The sequence below is a fragment of the Tenrec ecaudatus genome, chromosome 1 (genome assembly GCF_050624435.1).
Source record: "Tenrec ecaudatus isolate mTenEca1 chromosome 1, mTenEca1.hap1, whole genome shotgun sequence".
Classification (NCBI taxonomy): Eukaryota; Metazoa; Chordata; class Mammalia; order Afrosoricida; family Tenrecidae; genus Tenrec; species Tenrec ecaudatus.
Genome location: NC_134530.1, coordinates 88679115 through 88696747, shown reverse-complemented (window position 1 = coordinate 88696747; position 17633 = coordinate 88679115). Strand labels below are relative to the sequence as shown.

Genomic DNA, 17633 nt, shown 5'->3' with positions numbered 1-17633 from the left:
AAAAACTGTTAAAAACACATTCAAAACTTACTTTATGTGAACAGCTATTAAGGTATTGAAAAGCAAGGATGTTACTTTGAGGACTAAGGTACACCGGACCCATTATAATATCCATTGCCTAATATGCATGTGACCATTGGACATTGAATAAGGGAAACCGAAGAATTGATGCATTTGGATTGTGATGCTGGCCAAGAATATTGAAAGTACCATAAACTGTCAAAAGGACAAACAAATCTGTCTTGGAAGAAGTACAGCCAGAATGCTCATAGGAGGCAAGGATGGAGAAACTTCATCTTACATACTTTGGATACGTTTCCAGTCCCTGGAGAAGGACAACATGCTTGGTAAAGCAGAGCGGCAGCAAAAAAGAGGAAGGCCCTGGACAACATGGACTGACACAGTGGCTGCATAGCAATAATTGTCAGGATGACACAGGACCAGGCACTATGAGTCATCAGCAAATCCATGTCACCTAGCAACACAGGGATTTTCGTCTTGATGATGAGTGACCTAATGTGGAAAAGAGGTGGAGCCCTGGTAGTACAAGTAGTTAAGCGCTTAACTGCTAACAGAATGATTGGCAGTTCAAACTCACTAGCCACTCCCAGGAACAAAGATGTAGGAATCTACTTCCATAAGTAAAGAATTACAGCTGAGAATCCAAATAGGTAATGTTACTCTGCCTTAAAGGGCCGGTGGTCCTGAGCGAGAAGAGGCTGCCCCGATTCTACAATCTGAATTATAACCTGATAACTCCCATAATCACAAGTAGTGTTTGTAAGTTCTCTGTGGTCACTGTAATGAATTATTTAACCCAACAGAGACGCAGAATCACAGAGGGTTGGGGTTTCTGGTGAGATTGTTGGTGTTAGAATTAGTAGAAAGGGCAGAGAGGATGTACACGTCTGATATAACCTCACAGGAATAAGCTTCCAGCTGTGGATTTTTAAAATCATTTTATTAGGGGCTCATACAACTCTTTTTACAATCCGTACATACATCATTTGTGTCCAGCAAATTCATACATATGTTGCCATCATCACTCTCAAAACACCTGCTTTCTACTTAAGCCCTTGGTATCAGCTCCTCGTTTTCCCCTCCCTCCCTGCTCCCCTCCCTCCCCACCCAGCTGTGGATTTTGATTCTCCTTCTCCATTGCTTATAAAATTCAAGGAAGCCAAACAGCCCTTTTAGGACAATTATTTAATCAGAGAAGTGGCATCAGGGTTGAAGGAAGGCTTATTAGCAACATTCAATATGCAGATGGATATTTGCTGAAAGTGAGAGGGACTTGAAGCATTTCGTGTTGGAGATCAGGGATCACAGCCATCAGTATAGGTTGCAGCTAAACATAAAACAATAAAAATTCCTTACAACCAGACCAATAAGTAACATCGTGATAAACAAAGAAAAGATTGAAGTTCTCAAAGACTTCATCTTGTTTGGATCCACAACCAATGCTTATGGAAGTAACCGTGAAAGTAGCAGTCAAGAGATCCAATGAAGAACTGCACTGGGTAGATCTACTGCATAAGACTTGTTAAAATGTTGAAAAGCAAGGAGGTTACTTTGAGAAATCAGGTGAACCTAACCCAAGCCATGGTATTTTAAATTACCTCATATGCATGTGAAAGTTGGACATTGACCAAGGGAGACGGAAGAAAAATTTATGCATTTGAAGTACAGTGCTGGCAAGGAATATTGAAAGTACCATGCACTTCAAAAAGAACAAACAGATCTTAGATGAAGTACAGCTAGAATGCCCCTTGGAAGCAAGGCTGGCAAGACTTGCTTACATATTTTGGACAAGTTGGAAGGAGAGACCAGTCCCTGCAGAAGGACATCATGCTTGGCAAAGGGGAGGGAAAGTAAAAAAAGAGGCCGTGACAAGATGGACTGACACAGTGGCTGCAACAATGGGCTCAAACACCCGATGAATGTGAAGATAGCGCAGGGCGAGGTGATGCTTTGTTCTGTTGTACAAACAGTTACTCTGAGTCAGAAGTGACAGCTCTACCAAACATCAACAACCCTGCTTAAGAAACTTTAACCCACTGAAGACTCATGGCTACAAAATAGAGGGTTTCTGAAGCTGTAAATCTTTCCAGGAGCAGGAAGCCTCATTTTCCCCCTTGGAGCAGCAACTAGTGAGTTGAAATTACTGAACTTTCCCTTAGCAGCCCCCACCATATAACCCACTAGACCACCAAGCTTCCTTCAAGGAAAGCTACTCACTCACTTCCCTGCCACAGAGTTGGTTCCAACAAAGAGCAACCCTATAGGGCATAGAACTGCCCTGTGGGTTTCCAAGACTGTAAATCTTTCTGAGTAGGAAGTCTCATCTTCCCCCATGGAGCGGCTGCCGATTTCAAATTGCTGATCTTGCAGTCAGCAACCCAAGTTGTAACCCACTATGTCCCTAGGGAATACAGTATTTTTTTAAAATTGTGTTTAAAAAAGGAGGCCATATATGCCTGAGTATTCTAGTCAAAATTGGGTAACTGTTCATCCTGATTTGCCCTACTAGTCCCAGCTTACTCAGCATTATTAATTACATTCCATTTCATTCTAAAAATGTCTTGGCTTGAATGAAATAAGACTAATTAACTCTAGGCCAGTGTTGCTCAATTTTGAGCTTGCATCAGGATCATCTGGAAGGCTTAAAACAGATTTCTGAATCCTAAAACAAAACAAAACCAAATCCATGGCCATAAAGTCCTAAAAGACAGAGCAGAGCTGCCCCCAGCATGTTTCCAAGGCTGTGAGCAGACTGCGGAGGCTTTATCCTGCAGAGTGGCCAGAAAGTGTGAGCCACTGACTTTTGAGGAGGGCAGTTTCACACTTCAATCGCTGTGCCACCAATGCTTACTAGTTCAAACGTCTGAGTTGGGCCCTGAGAAGTTGCCTTTCTAGCAGGCTCACAAAGGATCCTGCTGCTGCTGATTCAGAGAGCACACTTTGCACACAGGCACAGAAGCACAGGGCCTGCTCTGGGAACAGTGACTGGCTCTGTTGTAAGATGCCATTGGTTCCGACCTATGGTGACCCATGAACTCTGTAGTGTTTTCTTGGCTTTCCTTTTAATAGAAGCAGATTGCTTGTTTCTTGTGTGGTACTGAACTGGTTTGAACCGGCACCGTGGTTTGAACTACCTGGCTTTAGTGTAACAGTAAAGCACTGCCCATTTTCACCACTTGCACAGCTAAGGGCTTTCTACTTCTGTCAAGAGCTCCAATCTCAAAAACTCACGGGGGGAGTACTGCTACCATGTCCTATTGGGTTTCTCTGAGTCAGCATTGATTCTATGGCCCGAGTTTGGGTTTGTTTGCTTGTTTTGTATATTGGGCATTATATTATTGTGATCCACAGGATTTTCACTGGCTAACTTTTAGAAATAGGATACCAGATCTTTGCTCCTAGTCCTAGTCTGGACGGCTTGCTGAAACTTGTCCACCATGAGTGATCCTGTTGGCATCTGAAATGCCGGCAGCATAGCTTCCAGCGTCACAGTTTCTTAGTCTAAGTAGATAAACACCGACATGCTGAAGGTTCCCCAAGACCCGACGAGTGGTTTTCAAGCAGCCTGCGCGCTGTGTGCTACATGTGCAGAGAGTTGTTTGGACAACTCTTTGTCTCTCAATCACGCTTGGGTTTGAGTGCCTTTCACTAGGTATTCCCAAACACTATAGAAACATAGGAAATAAAAGGGGGGGGGGTAGAAAATTCCCATGTCTGCTTTGTGAACATTGCTTAGCTTTTTAAAATTTTTTGAATATTTTTAAATTTGTACCAAAAAAATTAACATACCATAGATACGAGTGTATAAGCCAAGTTTTTCAGCACAAAAAAATGTGCTGAAAAACAGGTTCAGCTTGTACACGGGTCAGTGGTACCCAAGTGAGGTATAACATCTCGCAGGTGATTGCCGTTCCTCCGCTGTTCATTCAAAGCCCCGCTGGCCCCGCAGGGCTTTGAATGTTTGTGTACTCACATCTAACCAATCAGAGCCGCCCTATGACATTCACAGAAGCACTCGTAGTGATTCACTTACGCCGGCAGCTGAACTCCTAAGGATGTGTCTGTGGCTGCACTCTGTCTCTCCCCTCTGGCCTCTCTGTTAATTAACATCCTGCATTTCCCACCCTAGGCTTATACTTGAGTCAATCAGCTTTTCTGGTTTCCCAGGTAATAATTAGGTACCTCGGCTTATACTCGGTCGGCTTATATTCGAGTATATACGGTAATCTACAATTTAAAGAGAAAATTAATGCAACTTGATTAAAATGGTTGTACGACATTTTGTACAGTATTGTTTTTGTTAAAAAATTTATTAATCCAAATCTTAAGGTCCATTAGTATAAGTTCTATGGATATTGTCATCTTAATGAAAATTAAATAATTATAATTTCCATACTTAAAAAAGCACAGATTTGAGTTGGCAAATGAAAGAATTAGTAAACTTAAAAGATATCAATTGAGTTTGTTCAACCTAAAGAGCAGGAGGTGGGGGAAATAATTAAAGAAAATTAACAGAGGCTCAGAGATCTATGAGACATCATTAAGTAAATCAATTTATAAATCATGGGAATCACAGGCAGGAAGGAGATAAAAAAGAAGGAATATATGATGAAATAAGGCTAAAAACCTCCCAGATTTGGATTTTTTAAAATATTCTAAAAAGCTCAATGAACACAAAAGTAGGATAAAGTTTTCAAGATCTGCACCTTGAGAGGTCTATATGGAGAACAGTAACATTAACGGGTACACACTCCTAAGAATAATGAACCATTTGAGATCAAAAGGGCAGTACCTGAATGGAGATTGCCCATTCCTAGACTGGTCAAGAAGGTAGAACTAATTCACTTTCTTATGAACTATGTCTTAGGCAAGATGCTTCACATCCCTGGTCAATGGTGACATTTGAAATACCAGTGACACAGCTTCCAGCATCACAGCGACACACAAGCTGCCAGAGTAGGACACACTGACAAACGGTGAACTGACACGCTAGTGGTCTGTCAGATGTTAATAATATCATCAATATAGCCCATGGTATAGAATTTGAATACTATTCAGAAAAGTAAAGTATGCATAAAAGAAAAAGACTAAAATTCTTAGAGTACTCATTTATGCAGATTGAAAAGACAAGTAACTAAATATTGCTAACTAAATAAAGAATACAATGAGGGTCAAATCTGCTATCAATAATTCTGTAGTGAATTGCTTTTTTTTTTGCCTTTAAAATGTTTTTTTCATTTTTACTGTTGGGTAGGCCTTATGTTAAGTTAATGAGGCAGGATGCCATATACAGGATTAGGTGAATTTTGAGTCAATCTCTTTTGAGATATAAAAGGGATTAAACAAGCGAGCAGAGATCAGAGAGACCTACTTCCACCATGAAAGAATAATCAGGAGCGGAGCCTGTCCTTTGGACACAGGGTACCTACATTGGGAACTTCCTAGACTCAGGGGACGATAGATGGCAAGACATATGAGATCTCCAAGGAACACTGACTTCACAGATGCTGAAGGGAGACAGGAACCTCCTTTCTAACCTGTGAGCCAACAGAGAGAGCAAGGCTTCCCCTAGAGCTAGCACCCTGAATTCGGACTTCTAGCTCCCTGAACTGTGAGAAAACCAATGTCTACAGTGGCACTGGATAGCTAAGACACTTGGCAAACAGAGTGGTTAGCTAAAGACTGCATGGAGTTGATCTTAATTGTCCCTTACTAAGGGGCTATGTTGTGGGTTACAAAAGGGTGTTTCCCCAAGTTGTCTCCTCCAAGTATATGCCAAACCTAAGATGCTGCTTGCTACACATGGTAACCGACTGTACACTTGGAGGTCAACGCAAGCCAGTCAGAGGTCATTCTCCCTAAGGGTTATCAGCTATCTAGAGCAAGCAGACTATATAGTCTGTCCCACCCTAAGTAGGGTCCACTACCTTCTAATAAAAGTAGTGGACTGTTCCCTTAAAGGAGAGCCCAGAGGCAAGGTTGAGCCCACTCAAGGATGACCAAGGTTAGGCTGCCATCTTGAGTCTAGGGTCCACCCATCTTGTCACATGTGTACCCCTAATCCCTCCTTTTCCTATTACATGTACACCCCTAGCTAATCCCCTTCCTGTGATGCATATGCCTATGGTAAAGCCCTGTCGTGTGACGTATGTGGTGACCTGTATGTAATCACACCCCTAAGGATATACAGGCCTTGGTCAGAAATAAAAAGGAGACGCTCTCTCCTCCCTCCTCCTCCCACTCTCTGTGAGTACCTGGCTGCTAAGATCATGGCCGTCCAGGAGGTGAGCATGCTATCATGATATGTGTCTGGCTCCTTTATTTCACTCTCTCTCCCATCTCTCCTATCATCCATAACTTTCCTATGGTCTTTATATATTATAACCGTACAATTGATCCTACGAACCCTGAGGCAGAGATAGGAGCTGGTTACCCTAATGCTCTGCATTACTTATGTTGGGCTTGTCTTCAACTCCCAGCCAGGCAGTTGACTTTAATCTCAGACGTTAATCCTTTGTCTCAGACCTTAATCCTGATTTTCTCAAAGCTTTAAATGTCTCTGGCCAGATAATTCTCTTTTTTCCTTTTAAGATTTTTTATTCATCTCTGTCTATTTTTGCTTTTTTTCTCGCATGCTTTTTTTTTTTTTACTAAATAAATCATTTTATTGGGGGCGCTTACAGCTGCTAGACAAGTCACAGGGTTGGCTAGTCAACAAGCTTCTAAGAAGACCCCTCTCCATTGGCAGGAATCTCATTCTGGGTGGTGCAAGCAATTAAACAAACATTTGGCTAAGAAACAAAAGTTTTGTGGTTTCAACTTACCCAGGGAAGCCTCAAAGAAAGGTCTGGTCAACTGTTTTTGAGAGAACACAGCTATTGAAAACTCTACGTTGACACACACACACACACACACACACACACACGGAGTCACCACAAATTAGCACCTGGTTTTGTTTTTCTTCGGCTTGGTGTTCCTATGGGGAGATTCCACCAGCCTGATTTCTAAAATGTACAGCAGGGTCCACTGGGAGCATAGGACAAGGGTAACAGTATTTCTAGTTCTTAACCTGACTCTCATGAAGTTTCTAGCGTCTATATGTTTTATAACGTGTGTGGCATGTTAACTCAGTAGTACATGTTACAATGATAAAGAATGTATTGAGGTGAGTTGGCAGCATATTTTTACTGATGGGAATGTGTACTTAAAAAGTTGGTAGGCTACTGATCTATACCATTATCAGAATTACCTTTTTAAAATAGAAACCTGGACTCAATACTTCCGTACTTTAAAAGCCTTTAATTACTTCCTGTTGCCTGTAGGATAAAGACCAGTCTACTTCTATTACAATTTACAAGTACTCTTTTAAACTAGTCTAACTAAGTCCATGCTTCTGCTATGGGGTGAAAGATGAGAAACACACCCCCATTTTTCAAAGACACATTATTTTTAATATTTGTAAAATCATTAGAAAAAATGAAAAACACTTTTACTAAATGTAATCAACTTAAAATTACTCTGCCGTGTTGTTATGAAGGTTTCTAGGTGCTTAAGCACAATGTCTCTACTTCTCTTTGTGGGCAGCCATCAATACTCTTGTAGCCGTTCTGCTACTTCTAGGCACCATGCCTTGCGGGGACAAATGGTTGTGCTAGGTCCATCACTGCCATCAAGTCAGTCTCAGCTCATAGCGACCATCTAGATCACGGTGGAATTGCTCCTGTGAAGCGTTTCCGAGACTGTCATTCTCTCTTTCTCTTTTTTATTTAACAGTTTTATTGGCATTTAATTCACAAGTCAAACAATTCAACAGTTCCAGTCCAGTCATCCCAAGATGGTAACTCTTTATAATTGGAAAGCCTCGTCTTTCTCGCCCAGAGCTGGCTGGTGTTTTCAACCTGCTGACCTCGTGGGTAACAACCCAACTCCTACCCCCAACCATCAGGGCTCCCCATTGTCCAACACAGTACTGAAAACTAAGCCCCGAATTACACAGTGGCTATCACACTGCACTCAAACATAGCCATCATGGTGACAGTGGCACGGGAGCAAGCCACGTCTCCTTCTGTTGCAATTGGGTCACGACAATCAGAGCCAACTGAAGAGGAACAAGAGGAAACTAACTGGGCTTCCAGTTATGAGTCTCAAGTTTGTTTAAACCCAGGAAGTCAGAACCTAATTTGTCACAGGCTGGCCATTAAAATGCCACCCTGTTCCACTGCCCTCACAGTCGCACAGTGCCCAGAGATTGAGAGGTTTATTATGCTCAGCAGCTTCCACTCCATTGTTTATCAAGAGAGTTTGTGCCATGAATTTTTCATGTCTAGTACACTGTCAGATGATTTGATTGAAGGGAATTTTTATAACATTGTGGCATATATATATGTATATGTCTTATTATGTCCTCAGCCATCCTTCATTAATGGAATATTTGAAAAGGGGGAAAAAAGCTGATGTAGTGATAGAAATTTAGCTTAATTTAAATTTTTAGGTCAAGGAAACACTGAAAAGATGTATTAGTATCAGGAGACTTAAGGGCCCTGACGAACACACACTTTTAGACTCCCAGGCGCTCACAAAAATACATCTCACCAAGGATTCAACACGTAGGGCGTGATCAGGGGTAACTTAACCAAGAGGAATTACTGAAACCCAAATGAAGACTGAGCATGATAGTGGGACAAGAGGAAAGTCAAAGGAAATAGAGGAAACAGCTGGGAGGCAAAGGGCATTTATAGAGGTCTAAATAAAGGCATGTACATAAGTAAATATATTTATCTATGAGGATGGGGAAATAGATCTATGTGCATATATTTATAGGTTTAGTATTAAGGTAGCGGAAGGACATTGTGCCTCCACTCAAGTACTCCCTCAATGCAAGAATACTTTCTTCTATTAAAGTGGCATTCTATGATGCTCACCTTACCAACACAATCACTGAAAATAAAGCAGGTGAATAGGCAAATGTGATGAAGCGAGCTGATGGTGCCCGGCTATCAAATGATATAGCATCTGGGGTCTTAAAGGTTTGAAGGTAAACAAGCGGCCATCTAGCTCAGAAGCAACAAAGCCCACATAGAAAAGCACACCAGCCTATGCGATCACGAGGTGTCAAAGGGGTCAGGTATCAGGCATCAAAGAACAAAAAATCAGATAATTGTGAAAGGGGGGGTTAATGCAGAGTGGAGACTCAAATCCCATTTGTAGGCCACTGAACATCCCTTTACAGAACAGTCTTGGGGAGGAGAGGAGCCAGTCAGGGTGCAATGTAGCAATGATGAAACATGCAACTTTCCTCTAGTTCCTAAATGCTTCCTCCCCGCAACTATCATGATCCCAATTCTCCCTTACAAATCTGACTAGACCAGAGGATGTACACTGGTACAGATAGGAACTGGAAACACAGGGAATCCAGGGCGGATGATCACTTCAGGACCACTGGTGTAAGTGGCGATACTGGGAGAGAGGAGGGAGGGTGGGTTTGAAAGGGGGAACCAATTACAAAGATCTACATGTGACCTCCTCCCTGGGGGATGGGCAACAGTAAAGTGGATGACGGGAGACATCAGACAGTGCAAGATATGACAAAATAATAATTTATAAATTATCAAGGGTTCATGAGGTAGGGGGGAGCGGGGAGGGGGGGGGGGAAATGAGGAGCTGATGCCAAAGGCTTAGGTGGAGTGCAAATGGTTTGAGAATGATGAGGGCAATGAATGCACAAATGTGCTTTACACAATTGATGTATGTATGGATTGTGATGAGTTGTATGAGTCCCTAATAAAACTATTTAAAAATTTTTTAAGATATCTGATAATTCTGTCGAAATTTTTAGAGAGAAAAAACACTGACAATTTGTTGAAGAAAGAGTGGGCATTCAACATCTAACTGTCCTGGTGAATTGAGCAGATCAAAATCAGACTGCAGTTTACTCCCCAGTAGGTGAATACCCCGGAGCCCCGTGGAACAAGTGAGTTCATAGGCTCCGAGAGTCAAAAGGAAGTCATGATTTCAGAAGTTATTCAAAAACTAAAGTCCATAAACAGCTTTAAATTGTTATTGCTTCCTTTAAAAAGCAACGCTCAGGATGTGTCTAACACCCATGCCTTTGCCCGATAGCTCATTATTTATGAGCTACTTGTGAAATGGGAGCCAAACTCTTAGCCAGAGATCGATGGTGGATCTCCATGTGTACTCCAAATACACTGTTGTCTGTGACTATAGACTCAAAACAAGGACCAAAGCTTGCCTTTTTACCAGATAACCAAGGCCTTTACTAAACTTCCTGTGTGTGCGTGTGTGTGTGTGTGTGTGTGCGCGTGTCTAAGGAAACTTAGTGGTGCTGTTGAGTAAGCAGTTAGACTTTAACTATAAGGTCAGCAGCTGAAACCTAACAGCCTCTCTGTGAGAGAAAATGAGGCAATCTACTCCACTTAGAATGTACAGCCTTGGAAAACCTCTATATGATCACTATGAGCTTGGATTTATCTCAGTGGCAGTAGGTTTGGGGTTTATATATTAGGCTAAGAGCCCTCAGCTTGAAATGGTTGAACGCTTGGCTGCTGACCTCAAGGCCTGCAGCTCAAACCCACTGACAGCTCCATAGGAGAAAAGCCTGAGCGATTTGCTCCCTAAATGATTCCAGCATAGGAAATTGTGTGAGGCAGTACTCCTCTATCACACAGGGCCATTTAGTGTCAGAACCCACTTGAAGGCACACAAGAACATATTATGTGGCCGCTGTCAACGCTCTTCATCTCTGGGATTGAGGGACAGGTATGTACAACTTCCCAAACTATCCCGACAGTTTGGGGCTATGTGCCTAAGGCAAGCCAGAGGCAGCTGATGCTGAACACTCAGGACGTTGTTGAAAGATGAGTTCAAAGATGCCATGTGAAACCTCGGATTCAGAACTGAAAACCGAGGGTATCTTGCAGAATAATCCAAGGAGCTAATTTTCCCATTGAAGTGTTCCAAGTGCATGAATGATTATCAATGCTCCGTGGATAACTTGGGCGGCTGTATGGCCTGTTGGTGGCAAGTCTCTCCAATGAACACCAAAAAGACACATCTGGGCAACAGTTGTACTTTGGGATCTCACCCTGGGGCTAGTCCCCCACTGAAGAGACCTGGTCATTCAGGCTCTCCAGTAATGATTCATCTCCACCACATTGCTTTGGCAGCGAGTTTGGGGTTGGAGTTTTTAAGGGGGTTTCTTTTCTTTCTTTCTTTTTTTTTGGTTTGACAGTTTAAGTTCTTTACAAAAATTACGTTTCTACTACCTTTGTCAAGCGTTACAATAATCAGATCAAGTCCATTAACCTTTTTCCCTAAAAACATTGATTCCGTCACTAAAATCCATCCACTGAATTACTGATACGGTTCAGTGGTAGAATTCTCACCGTCAACGTGGGGGACCCCAGGCTGAGGTCCAGTCAGTGCACCTCACATTGCAGCCACCACCCCGCTGTCGGTGCCACAAAGGAGCTTCCAGACTAAAAGAATCTAAAAAGATTAACTTCGTGATCTACTTCTGAAAAGTCAGCCAAGAAAAGCAGTCAAGATCACCGGAGTCTGCTCTGTAATCAACCATGGGAATGACACAGGAGGGAGCAGTGTTGTGTTCCACTGTGCACAGGTTCCCCTGAGGTCCCAGGCCCACCCTGTAGCAGTAACAGCATGCCTTTACCAAAGTAACTGTCTGCAAGAGAACACTCATCCCAGTGAAGAAGCAAGCAACGGGAGAATAATAACTTATAAAACAACTTATAAACCAATCCTGAGTATTATTTCATTTAAACCTTGCAAAGGCCCAGTGAGACAGACCAAACGGAGAACTTGCTGCCATCAGATCACGGCTGACTCCTTGGGACCTTGCAGGACAGAGTAGAACAGCCCCTTTGGGTGTCTGCGGCTCTTAATCTTGAGAGAAGCAGAAAGCCCCATCTTTCTCCCTCATAGAGGGTGGGGGTTCAAAGTGCTGACCCTCTGGTTAACACCTAACCCACTAAGCCACCAGGGCACCTTACCAAAGTCAAATGTTCCCTGTCTCTAAAGGCCAGAGGCTGCACAAATTGAGGGCACACTTTAAATAAGTGGAAACTACATTTTTAGCCTTCATCTAGTCTGTGGGCTAAAGAAACTGTATTGACAGGCAGTAAATTGCCATTAACACCAGAATGGAGAGGGGGACATTTTAAAGGCATCTAAATCTACACAAAAGGCTTTTCTGAAGAAAGACACAGCAGAGGTCAAGCAATCTCCAACAGTAAGGTGGAATCAGCTTCCAAACTGTACTAGCAAAGCCAGAAAAGTTTAACTGAATAAATTAGAGCCTGTTTGGACTTCCCAGCCGAATGTGTGTTTGTTAAACTTTAACAGAGGCACTGGAGTGGGAGATAAATACAGACTGCTAAGCTTAAGAATAGTTGTAAAATGCTTTCAAGTAAAAAGGCAAATGGCTCAGAGTTACAGGTTCTAAATGTGAACTCACATTGAGAAAATAATACAGATGTTTCTTTTAAAGTCTAAGATCACTAACGGAAAGAAAATGGATCATCACGTTCTAAGAGGCTCTCTCTCAAATGGTGGATGGGATCTTGGGTGCTTTCAGCTCTAGTGTGGGAAAGTTCCTCCCATTTCCTACAACAAATGTACCGTTGACCCTTGACCAAGAGGCCAGGTCGTGATAATGTCCCCCCTTCTCCTGTGATGGAAAATCTACAAACAACTTCTGATACCCCCAAAACTTAATCTTCTGCTGCTGAGACAAGAAGCCTTACCGAAAAGCATCTATTAAGACATATTTTATGCATTCCTTATGTATTCATACAGGAGTCCCGGTGGTGTAGTGGATGACGTGTTTAGCTGCAAACCCCAAGGTCAACAGTTTGAAATCATCAGCTGCTCCATGGGAGAAAGAAGAGGCTTTCTACTCCAGTACAGATTCACAATCTCAGAAACTCCCGGGGCACAGTTCTACGTTACCCTTCAAGGTTATGAGTCAAAAACAACTAGAGGGCAGTGAGTTTGGGGATGTTTTTTGTAGTAAAGCCCCACATAAAAACTGCATTTCCAATACAAGATAAAAAGTTATTTCTTAACAAAGGCAAGCTTTTACACCTGCTGTCCCTTTACTGGAGTCATTTATATCTTGAAATGGCAGGCAAGCACAGCTGCAGACCTCTATCTGCAGTACATATCAAACAATTCAACTTTTTCATGTACTGCCATGACTTTTCTCTGCTACTGGGAGCACTTCCCACAACACTAATGGCACATCATATGGGTCCCCTGGTGTTCTTCGAAGTTTATGGTATTACACTGAACAGGATGCAAACTACGGCAGAACCACAAGAGATTACTTTTTCTTGTGATACACCACTTACTACAGACAAACTTCTCATACAACCACGATTAGCATCACCCCAAAAACAAACCCCCTGCCACTTGGACTCGATTCCAACTGGACAGTGAACCACTGAAGGTTTCAGAGGTAGTGAATCTTTACAGGAGCCAATTGCCTCATCTTTCTGCCCTGCAGTGACTGGGAGGGTTGGAACCTTAAGGTCTGCCGTCTATCACGTTTTAAACAGGGGGCCAGTGCACTGTCCCTCAGACCTGTTGGAGGGCCCGACTATAGTTTAAAAAAAAACTATGAAAAAATTCCGGTGCACACTGCACAGATCTTATTTTGAAGTAAAAAACAAAATGGGGCAAAAACACCAGGCAAGCTGGATAAATGTCCTTGGCGGGCCGCATGTGGCCCACAGGCCATAGCTTGAGGCCGCCTGATCTACAGTCTAGGGAATCCTGCCTGCATAGGGTGGCTGTGAATCATGATCAACTCCATGGCAGGGGGGGGTTTGAATTTTGTACGGAGCCTTGCAGACACAGTGGTGTAAGCACTTGGCTGCTAACCACGGAGCAGTGGTTCAAATCCACAATCTGTTCCATGAAAGAAAGTGTGGCAATCTGCCTCCATAAAGATTTGCAACCTTGAAAACCCTACGGGGGAAATGGAGCCTCACGGAGTAAGAACAGGAGAAGCACCTCCATGACACACCAGTCATGGCGAAGAACACGTTCTCGGTGGATATGACCATCAGGGCTGCTCCAACGGAGACCCTCATGCCCTCAACACGCGCGGACACGAACCTGACCACAAGAAGGCCTGCGTGAACTGCAGGCCCAGTGGGGGCACACGGCTGAGGCAAGCAGGGGAAAATGTTTCCTACCTTGGCCCCATGTAATAGGGCCCTGACCCCTGACTCACAGGCTGGGTCAAAGAGGGCAAGCTGGAGGATCCTCTCTTCTCCTGGCTTCCAGAAAGACCTGGGACCTGACAGTCCTGCTCAGTGACAGGAGTTCCTGTAGAGAGCCTCACTCACCGTAGTCTTCTCCCTTGCTTCCTTACTAGAAAGTCGAGCTGCTTTTATTAGAAAAAACATCAAGGAAAACCCTATGGGAAAGTTCTTTGTCCTATGGAGTCAATATGAAGTGCAATCAATTTCACAGCTGTAGATATAGTATGTGTGTATACATGCGTGTGCATGCTTAATCACATGTTTTTGTTGTGATGCTTTGGTTTAAGTACCTTCTATCGCAGCGGTTCTCACCCTGTGGGTCGCAACCCCTTTGGGGGTCGAACAATCCCTTCGCAGGGGTCATGCGATTCTTAACAGTAATTCATAATTACAGTGATGAAGTAGCAACGAAAATAATTTTAAGGTTGGGGGTCACCACAACATGAGGAACTGTATTGAAGGGTCGCAGCATTAGGAAGGTTGAGAACCACTGATCTAGGGCCTCTTTAATTATGCTTCTGTGAAACCTGTACACAGACCAGGAGGAAGCCATGGAACAGAACAAAGGGAAAGCTGCCTGGTTTTAAATCAGGAGAGGTGTGCAGTAGAGATATATCATTTCACCATACTTATTCAATATGCATGCTGAGCAAATTAATCTGAGAATCTAGGCTTTATGAGAAAAACAACTGAGCATTAGGATTGGACGGTTAATTAACAAGCTACAATGTGTGGCTGACACAACCTTGCTTGCTGAAAGGCGACAGGAGTTGAAACACTGAAGGGAAGATCAGGCACTATAATCTTTACTACTGATTACAATTCAATCTTTAAAAAAAAACAACTCTCACAACTGGACCAACGGACATCATAATAAATAGAGAAAAGATTCAAGTTGTCAAGGATTTCACTTAGCAAAGGCTGAAAAAGCAGCAATCAAGAAATCAAAGAATACAAACCTGCTGCCCAAGACCTCTTTTAAAGTTCTCAGAGACCTAAGATGTCACTTTGAAGACAAAGGTACCCTGATTGCACGTGAAGTATTTTCAATGGCAAAAGCCGGACAACACATAAAGAAAACCAAAGAATTGATGCATTTGCATTACGGTGGGGGGGGGTGTTTAAAGATGCATGGACTGTCAGAATAAATCTGCCTTGGAAGAAATATAGACAGAAATATACCTTAAAAGTGAGGGTAGTGAGACTTCATCTCACACACTTAGAATGTCCGGTGAGACTCATCCCTGAAAAGGGACCTCATGCTTGGTAAAAAAAAAAAAAAAAAGGCAGGGAATAAGAAGAACCCCAACAAGATGGGTTGACACAATGGCTGGAACAACGGGCTCAAGCATAACGAATGAACATGGCCCAGGACCTGGCAGTGTTTGTTCTGCTGTACACAGGCTCGCTGAGCTGGCGCCAACTCCATGACACCTAAGAACAACTCCGTCCTTTGGCCTGGACCAGGGCTCAGGCAGACCAAGGATCAGGAAGTCAAGCGGGTCTAGAAACATTTCCTTCTGTGGCACATACAGGGTCGGAGCCCGCTGGAGGCAACAAACACTGACAACTGTCTGACTAATGTTCTTTTTAAAAAAATAATGTTTAGAAAGGCCTAGAAACATCAGGTGGTTCTGGCTACAGTTCACCACCTCACCTAACCTTTACTTCTTGGTGCTGCAAAGTGAACTGCTGTGGGTTTTTCCTCCACTCCTCCCTAGCTGGCCTTCAGAAAGCCTGTGTGCAGATGATTTGACCGTCAAAGAGAGCTGAAACAGCCTAGAATTGAAGAAATGGTTGCTGTTCACTACGTACCACACTGGCCAAGCCACTGAGACAAAAACCAGAAGACGTGGTCTGGTCAGGAGGGCCTGCTCCACCGCAGGGATAAGCCAGTAAACAATTCAAAGGGCTAAGTAAGAGCCATCTGGTGAGAGGGCAAATTCCTAAAAGGTGCATTCCAGCGGTAGGGGAATTGTGCCTGTGTGGCCTGAGGGGTGGGTGCTGCCCCATGGCTTGGTTTATTGCACAAATCCAAGAACTGGCCCCCAAAGCTGAGGGCCAGTGAGTTTACCCCCAGAGCCGAGGCAGCCTGGCCGCTGACCTGGAAACCTTGCCTCCTTGACCACCAAGGACACCGGGCCAAGTCACCCCTCTGCACTGGGCCCCCCCGCAGCAGGGCACCACCCTGTTACTCCTCCCACCATCGCCGTCGCCGGTGCAGGGGAGACTCCGCCCAGCTCTGGCCACCTCCCTGGGTGCAAAATCTGATCCGTGCCACTCCCGGAACCGGGACTGGGCCGAGATTTCAGGTCCGGCAGGGCCTACGCAGGCTGAGCCGTTCGGCAGCGAGAGACCTCCGGCGAGCCTTCCCGGCGCCCCGGGGCCTCGCTGGGGTCCCCGACACCACGCAGCGCCACAGACGCCCCCTCCCCGCCGCCAGGGCCAGGGCCCCGGCGAGCGCCCCAGGACCCCGCGCGCCCAGCCGAGCTCCCGGGCGAGTGCTCGGTCCCCGTCCCCGCCCCGCCGGGAGCACCGGGCAGAGGAGGCAGGCTCGGGCCCCCACCCCGTACCTGGTCCCGCGGAGGCTCGCCCCGGAGCCTGGGGAGAGCGCTGCGTCGGGCCGGCCTCACCTGGGCGGAAGTGGAAGGCCCGGGTGACCGCGCCTCACCTGGCAGGCCCTCCTCGGGCGGGGCGGGGCGCCGGGCGGCCGGGGGTGGGGCTGGCGAGAGGCTGGGGACGCCGGGGCTTGACCCCGGCAGGGAGGGCGCGACACCCTTGGCCTCCGTCCCTTCTGCAAGGGGAGCCGGCTAGGGGAGGGAGCGTTACGGAGACTTCAGCCCAGACCCTGGGGAAGCGGGGACGGGAGACCACCGGGGACAGGTGAAGCGCCGAAGGGGGCGGGACGCGGGGACGAGGCTGGACAGACGCGGAGCACTAGAGCTGGGGAGAGAGCGAGACCCAAGATGGAAGGAATTCAATCTAGTTCGACAGATTTGGTCGCATCTTCTTTCCCTGTCTCTCATCTGCCTCTGTCGTGTTTTCCTTACTCTCGCATGGGGGTAAGATATTTTCAGTGCAAGAAGAGCAACCGCAGGGCCACTAAAGGTGTGACTGGTGGTTCTCCTGTAGATAGAAGGAAAGAGGCTTGTTGATATATGACCGCATTTACTTTGTGAATAAATTGGAGAGAAACACGCGCGCGCACACACACACACACGCACACACGGGCATCTATCTCGTCCAAGGATTGAGACCTAGACTGGGTCTCGAGGTTCAAGGTTAATTTCATTATGCATTTTCACT

The 17633-nt window shown here is 44.9% G+C and overlaps 1 protein-coding gene across 3 annotated transcripts in view; it reads right to left on the bottom strand.

Annotated features, from left to right (window-relative positions):
• The window catches only part of PATJ (PATJ crumbs cell polarity complex component), a 398931-nt gene extending 381880 nt beyond the window's left edge, over nt 1-17051 (bottom strand). For all 3 annotated transcript variants that reach the window (XM_075557001.1, XM_075557016.1, XM_075557007.1), the window contains exon 1: nt 16901-17051. The gene's annotated coding sequence lies outside the window, so the exon portion shown is untranslated. The remainder of the gene's footprint in view (nt 1-16900) is intronic.
• Nucleotides 17052-17633: the final 582 nt, after the last annotated feature.